At 50.1% G+C, this 7,950-nt stretch overlaps 1 protein-coding gene across 5 annotated transcripts in view; it reads right to left on the reverse strand.

Annotated features, from left to right (window-relative positions):
- Nucleotides 1-7,950, reverse strand: part of NR6A1 (nuclear receptor subfamily 6 group A member 1) — a 91,336-nt gene that overhangs the window by 44,379 nt on the left and 39,007 nt on the right. The gene's annotated exons all lie outside the window — the stretch shown is intronic.

Raw genomic sequence — 7,950 nt, forward strand, 5'->3', positions numbered from 1 at the left:
CCTAATTACATTATCACTTATTATTTGTAACAAAATACAAACGTTTTCCTTATGCCCTCAGACAGCAGTCAGAGAGGAATCCCTACACCCACACCTTACTATACACTATCGTGTAGAATAGATGTGGTCTGGTCTCACCCACCCACCGAATGGCTCCCACTTTTCCTTGCAGATGCTGCGTGAAGGGCCGGGAGAAGCGGGTCCCCGCAATGGCAGCAGCGCGCGCAGGGTGACAGTCTGACATGGTGTCCCGCTGGCATCCAAGAATAGCAATGCCTTAAAAGGCAGCGATGTTGAGATCACAAGGAAAAGAGAATTAGGGCACAGCTGTGGAGTTCTGTAGGCTAAAACATAGACTCAATATGTCAGAGAAAATTAAATCACAGAGCTACATGTAATTTCCAGCCTGGTTTATAACTTAGCTGTAGCTGTGCAGAATTTGTACTTGGGTCATACATGTGAGCTGCCGTGTTTCCGCACACGGAAATGAAAACCAGAATTAATTTAGAAAGAAACAACAAAGAATTTGTATGTAAACAACAATACGAACACCTATGTTTCGAACAACGTTTAAATGCTGTTGCAGCTCAAACACGGTTTTAAAGGCAGTCGTCTGTCCAGCTCCTGAGGACAAACAGAGAAGCCCCCCACCACTGGGAGCCCAGCAGAGCTCGCAGCTTTCCCTGCAGCGCAGAACAAAGGAAACCAAACCAACACGGCAGCGAGCTAAACATACCCGAAAACCGCCTGTGTCTCCTGTGGCTGTCAGGGAGGGGAAAGAGACCCTTCCCCAAAAACGAAGGTGCCAAAATGGAAAACAAACTTTTGCAGAGGCTTTTTCCCCCTTGAAGAAGTTCATACATTTCCCATAACAGTATCTACACGTAAATTTGCCAGTATTTCTTTATGCTTGATGACACGTATTAGCTTCTCCGCTAAAAGCATTCAGCATCCACAGAACAGAGTCCATCACCCAGCCAGTATCTACTGTTGCAGTCTGTGTCTGATTAACAACTTTGTGGGATGCCGGGGTCTGTAACGCTCGGCGTGAGAGCCCTGCTCGGAGCCGGGGGGTTGCAGACCTTCTCCAGGGCCTTCTCCCCAGCTCCAGACCAGCCCTGGGAGGCCCCACCGCAGAGAGAACCGTGGATTAAGTGGGTGAAAAGGGGGAGCAGGACGGGCTCTGCGCAGAACCCCATCCACAGCCCAGCAGGCACCAGCGGCCAGGCACTACCTGACAACCAGACTTAAATTACCTCTTTAAAAGGCTCTAAAGGCCAAGGACAGATAAAAGAGGAGACGGAGGAGGAAAAGAAGCTGGCAACAAGGGAACAAGAGGGTGATTGGGGTGAGGCATATACGGCGAACTTTCCTAAATAACCGGCACTTGAGTACTAGTGACACAGAGCAGCAAGAAAACAGAGGTAGGAAGCTGCACGTAATTACGACTTTGTTTAGCTAAGTGTATTTCCTGTGGAGCCTACAAAGCACGGCTGCATGCAAAGTATGCAGATTTGTTGATATCAGCTATCCTTTGTCCCTAAAGAGGTAAATTATACATCTGACTTGTATACAAAGTTGAAAAACTGTGAAAGGTTATGCTTGAGCTGCAGACAGAGCTGTGGAGCAACAACCTATGGGAGCCAATTCCTGTGCAGGGATAATCCTTGGAGGGATTTTACAAAGGGCAGGGAGTTCAGCGGCCAACAGATGGGGAGAAGCGACAGCAACCCAGCGAGGGACGGGCACGGGCAGCCCAGCGAGGGACCGGCCAGGGGACGGTCGGTCGTCTCCCACCGCCGGTCCCAGAGCAGCATGCACATGGCCTTGCTTGGGAAAAGGAGGAGCGCGCCTTTACAGCCTTCCCATGGGGAATGAGGTAACCAGGAATGCAGGAGTAGTGTGTGACTTCGGTCTGCAGTGACGACGGTGAGAAGGCTGTTCTGGAAACTGGTAATACTGGGAAGGGTTAATGAGGCAGCAGCCCTGGAGCACACGTACTGCACACGGGGGCACACGTGCACACCACAGTTCAGTGAACAGAGAACCACAATTTGACTAATAGAGAAAATGCCAAACGTTTGAGATGAATTGTTTTTCCCAAGCAGAACTACGTATCACCTACTTTAAGCCCAGCCTAGTTCATACATATGCAACGTTTTTCACAAACACCGCACGTGGTGCAGAAAACAATCCCGTAAATGTGGATGCAAAATGAGGTCACTGATTCTCTCTCAGAATGTCTTTGGAACGAAGGTTTGTCGCTGCCACAGACGTTGTCGCCGTCCACGCTCAGGTCCTGGCGGTGACCTGCAGTGCTGCTGGCATGGTGGCAGTGTCACTGCGCTGCTGGCGTGGCGGCGGTGTCACCCTGCACAGTGGTCACGGCATGGTGGTACTGTCACCCTGTGTGGTGGTCACAGCATGGTGGTACTGTCACCCTGCGTGGTGGTCACGGTGTGGTGGTACTGTCACCCTGCGCGGTGGGCGCGGTGCGGTGGCTCCCAGCGCCGCTCGCCCTGACCCACTTTCCTGCAGTATTTCTGCATAGCGACAGAGGTCCCAGCAGGACAAGTGTCACCTCCCAGCCCATGGGATTCTCCATTTCCCGCTGCCTGGACTGGAAGAATGCGCTCAGCGTTTGCATGCAGGCACACCCCAACAGGGCATTACACATAAATGTATGTAAAACGCATAAATCCCAGGAACAGAAGGAATTAGAGCAACAACAAACCCCCCTGCTCTCATTGGCAGAACATTCCTCTGAAGCAGATAGAGGGCTGGGAGAGCGGCTAAATGAATATCCAGCCGAGGATCCTCCTAACTGCTGGGAAGGAACCGGGCTGTTCCCTTCTGGCTAAAGCTCTTTTAAAGGGACTTTGCTCATTTCTCTTCAGCTGGTTAGAGCATCCCCGTTACCCCGACTCAACCCTGCCCTTCGACTCCGACCGAAAGAAATACCGATATAGTGAGTCAACCAGAAAACCATTATTCCTTCATTGCACACCTAGCCGAAGCTCGGGCAGCGTGAGGAAATGCCTTTTCCCACCCCAAGCCCCGCACGCCTCACTCTCTGTCCTGTTTCCTACCCACTCAGGCCCTGCAGAACCACAGTGCATTGGCTGCAGACCCACTTGAGGTTCTGATGTCATCTCAAGGGGTTCTTTTTTTTTTTTTTGGGTGAAGCATCTACATTTCCTCTGTTCTGAAATTTTGTGCTGAAACTATAACAAGCCAAAAATCTCTTCAATGGGAAATTTCACAAACAGAGGATTATGACTTCAGCTACAGAATAAGCAGCAGGAGCAGATGGAACTCTTCAGAAACAATGATTCCATTTTCATGCAAATTTCCTTAGTAGTTAAAAAAAGACGAAGAAGAAAAAAACCACCAAGATATCAGAATGGTTTCTAAATGGAAGGTTTTTGAATGATGCAGAAAGCAAAGGGCTGGTAGCTCTCCACAATCCCAAGCATTTTAGCAGCAGCCAGGAGAAAAAGCAAGCATGACAAACTAAACCCAGACCCTGCAGCTCCTCGGAGCTGCGATAAGAGAAATGGAAAACGGAGCGAAAGTATATTTTAGTTTTTATGATTTTCAACATCGTCGTCGGCTTTGTGATAATGCATACTTCAGAGCTAATTCTTATGCTCTTTAAGAGCACAGACTTCATTCATGAAGCAGCATGACAAAAATTCTTTATCCACTTGATGACTACAGAAGGTGACAGCCACCGAGAAAAAGACAGCCACAGGGACACTGCCGGAGTGCTAACCTGCAACGTGCCTCTCCCCGAGTACAAGTGCTCCCCTGATTACAAGCACACAGACATGCATTTTTCATAGCTGAAATGTGGAAACTGAGCCAATTCTTTTGTTATTAATACTGGCAGCATACCCTAAAAAACAAATACATGCACAGAGTTAGCAGCCCCCATTTCTGGCTCTTCTGCTGACTTGTGACTTAGTTTTGGTCCTATGCCTTCATTTTTCCCTCTCGTTTACTCCTGGAGTGTGAGAATTCCCGCTACTTCCTCCCTCTCACAGCTGTGAGGATACCTGACTGCACAACGCGCAGCGGAACTGCCTCTGTGCCACACTGCAGTATAAAACACCAGGCTGTCTTGTATACAGGACACATTTTAATGGGAATAAATGGGAATACCCATTGAAGGCCCATGTAATTCCACTTTTACAGGCTACTTTTTTTAACTGAGGTTTTAGAGCAGAGAGGAAACTACACGCACAGAAAAGCAAGAATGAAACCCGCTGCTGTTTGTCACTGCTTGTCCCCGGCACGAGGAACCTGGGGCGACGCAGCAGCCGAACCCCGTCCTGCGCAGCGTCCGGATGCCAGCGGTGACCTACTGCCACCAGAGACCCTGGCAGCTCCGGCCCCGGCACTGAGGAGCAGACAGGGGGGACAATTCCTTTGGATCACCCACCCCAAATCCAAGGGTCCTTCCTGACACGCTCTTTCCCCAATGCTGCTCCTGAAGTTTTGTAGTGAGTCTTCACAAATCTCTGCCACTGCTGGCAACCAATTTCTGTCTCCCTCAGTTTCATGTTGATTTTTTTAAAATTAATTTTCTCCTTCCTTTTTCATGCAAAAGAGATCCAAAGTTAGCTTTAAATAAAACTGCAAAGAGCGCTAAAGAAGAGGCCTCTGAACCATGTGGTCAATACCAAGAACATTTCTGCTTAATCCCATTCTACCTCCGCTTGCCCCTTTCATAATGCCACTGGCCAATCTTTTGATTTTGAATTTGCTCTCGAGCTGAATCTCCTTCCTCCCTCATTGAGTTAGATGAGGGCCTAAGGACAGCTACCAAAAGGACAGAGCACATAAAAAAAACCTCTAAAAAATGGGCTCAACAAGGTTTATTTTCAAGCTTTTCCTTGCTTGCTTCTTAGCAGAAGGATGTACAAGTAGAAACAATTTCCTCAGTTAATCCCTCTTCAACCCAAATTAACTTGCTCCAAACTATTTTCTTAACTACTCTGTTTTACAGTCTTGCCTGAATGAACCTGACGATAGGCACGTTTCAGTTCCCCCAGGAAAGGAAGAGGAGCAGCGATGGGGAGGGATAAGGCGATGACCTAGCTGGGTCTTCTCAGCTGGCTGGGCTTTAATGTATGAAGAGAAATGAGACGCATTTGCCCCAGACTTTGCCTGTCTGGGCCCAGCGCGTTGGGTCTGAGCAGACTTACTGGAAGATTCTTCCTTCCTCCGAGTTGTCACAGCCTTTCTCCAGGTTGGGAACTGCCAGAACGACTCAAGAATAACTGGGAGAAGCACAAGTGAGCGCTGGCATTGCCTCTCCTTTAGATGCCTCTACAGATCTCCATTGCTTTTTCCTTTTGACCTGGGTGAATTTTATGTGTCAAAATATAACACAAAGTTGCATACAGAATTGTAAAATGGCTTAAAGGCTGAAAACTGGGTCAGACCCCCACCTCCTCCTGCCATCCTTGTCATCGCTGCCAGGGTCCTGCAGGGCCCAGCTCCCGCTGGCCGGAGCAGCCAGGGCACAGCATCCTCAGCGGCGGTGCCCTTGCCTGGGGAACCTGTTCTCCACGACAGCTCCAGCCATTCCTTTCCCAGCGGGAAATTATATTTTCCACAGATTTAGTGAAAGGCGGTTCTAATCTAGCAATCGCGATGTACATCCAGCTGAACAGGACTTAGTGTTTTGAGAACAAGAGCAATGTAAGTAGGATGAGCCTCAAAATAGTCAAGCAACTTAACCATCTGAAGATCACCTCTGACACGGGAGACTGGGGTATGGTTATGTTGATGCGCTGTGACAAAACACTGCTTCTTTTTCTAGGCCCTAACATTTCATATTTGGGGACTTTCATATTATTTCTGCAAATCTTAAAATCAGTTTGCCAGAGGACTTCTGAACTCCTAAAGTTTTACAATTATCACAATCTGGTATTGGGCAGACAGCACTGCGTAGCTGCTAATTCAGCATTTCTAATGTACTGGGCTACAGCACTAGGCTGGAATCTAATCTCGGATATAGACCTAAATGTTTTTCAGTGAAATTTGCCCCGCTTGTTTGTTTTTTTTAAAGTAAGTTTTAAGAACAAAGCATTAACCAAAACCACAAGAATATTACATTAAAAGATTTCATTATTTGGACACCATACGGGGCCTGGGAACTACAGTAGGTCTATGAAGCCACACACAGGAGTCTGTAAAAGCTCCTAGAGTTCAGTAGCTGTTCAGATGGCGTGTAAACAGAACACTACAGACACTCTTACAGTTTAATTTCTTATTTTTCATAAATAGGATCAAAGATACTGTCTGCTTTTCAGCCAGTGAGACCCGTAACTGACCACTTAGAAGCACACTCATACCCCAGTACGCACAAGAACACGTATTTTAACAATAGCATGAACTACGTTTTAGAGGAATCATCAAGTGACTGAAGAAGTGAAAGATAATCTTGGAGAGAGGAGACAGAACGGAAGTTGGCTGGAAAGCACCGAAGTTACTAGAATGGCTATTGTGGGCAGACGGCGAGCAGATAAGTGCTATCATCTCCTTCACACTCATGACAAGGAGGTGGGAACCTCTTCATCCACATCAATAGCAGCTGCGTGACTCTGATACAAGCCTGGGTCACCATTAAAGCAAAATATTAACCTTTTTTTTCTTTTTCCAAATTGCTTCCTTTTGGATGAGTTCCATGTAACTGTCACTTGGTTTTTCATTTCATTTTCATTTTACATCTATGCATTCATCCAGCCCTTGAGGGTGAATTCTATAGAAATACAAGTCAAGAATGCCCAAAAGGGACCTCTGACCCACCCCCGTCCTCTGTGTCCCAGGAGGGGGGCTCCTAATGCCAACATCATGACATGTCTGAAAATGCTCAACAAACCCAAGTTCTGCCAGACCAAGGAAAGGGCATGAACCGCGTTGCTGCTGCAGCACCTTCCTTTCCATCGGTCACCTGCAGCGTCACCAGCACGGCCTCGGGGGGGCTGGGTCTGCCCACCTCCCCAGGCAGAGGAATCCAGAATCATCAGGGGGTTACCATCCTCATTGCTAAAAGCGTTTTAACAGCAGCAAAACACAAGCAGAGAGAGAATGGCCACATCACATTAGAGAAAGAGACACTTGGCGGGATGGAGGCCCTGTCCCACCACTGGGGATGGCACCCGCTGGGGTGACAGGCTGTGTCCCATCATTGGGGACGAACACCTGGCAGGATGGAGGCCATGTCCCATCGCTGGGAATGGCACCCAGCAGGATGGAGGTCATGTCCCACTGGTGAGGATGGGCACCTGGTGGAATGAAGGGCCGTGTCCCATCGCTGGGGACAGCACCCAGCAGGATGGAGGCCTTGTCCCATCGCTGGGGATGGCACCTGGTGGGATGGAGGCCGTGGCCCATCACTGGGGACAGCACCTGGTGGGACAGAGGCCACATCCCATTGCTGGGGATGGCACCCATCAGGGTGACAGGCCATGTCCCATCGCTGGGGACAGCACCCGGTGGGATGGAGGCCGTGTCCCATCGCTCGGGACGGCACCCATTGGGGTGACAGCCCGCGTCCCACCACCGGGGACCCTCCGCAATCTCTGCCTGGCGGGACGCCGGGATGGGGGTGACATCCCCCTAGGACAGATAAAGCGCAGGGCTGTCGATCTGCCCACCCAACGCGCTGCTCCGGCGCCGTTATCTCACGGTAGGAGCCCGTGTGGCCACCCGGTACGTCTCCCGGGGCTCCGTTTCGGGGCCTATTGTGCGAAAATAACCCCGTGCCTCGGTGCTTCGAGCCGTGCTCGGCCGGCGGCAGCCAAACAAGCGGCCCCGAGGCCCGGCCCGCGGCCGGACGGGCGCGGGCCGGGCCTCGGGGCCGCTTGTTTGGGTGCCGCCGGCGGCGGCGGCGGCGGCGGCGGCGGAGGGCGGGAGCGAAGCCTCCGGTGCGCGTGT

The sequence above is a fragment of the Rissa tridactyla genome, chromosome 14 (genome assembly GCF_028500815.1).
Source record: "Rissa tridactyla isolate bRisTri1 chromosome 14, bRisTri1.patW.cur.20221130, whole genome shotgun sequence".
NCBI classification, from domain to species: domain Eukaryota; kingdom Metazoa; phylum Chordata; class Aves; order Charadriiformes; family Laridae; genus Rissa; species Rissa tridactyla.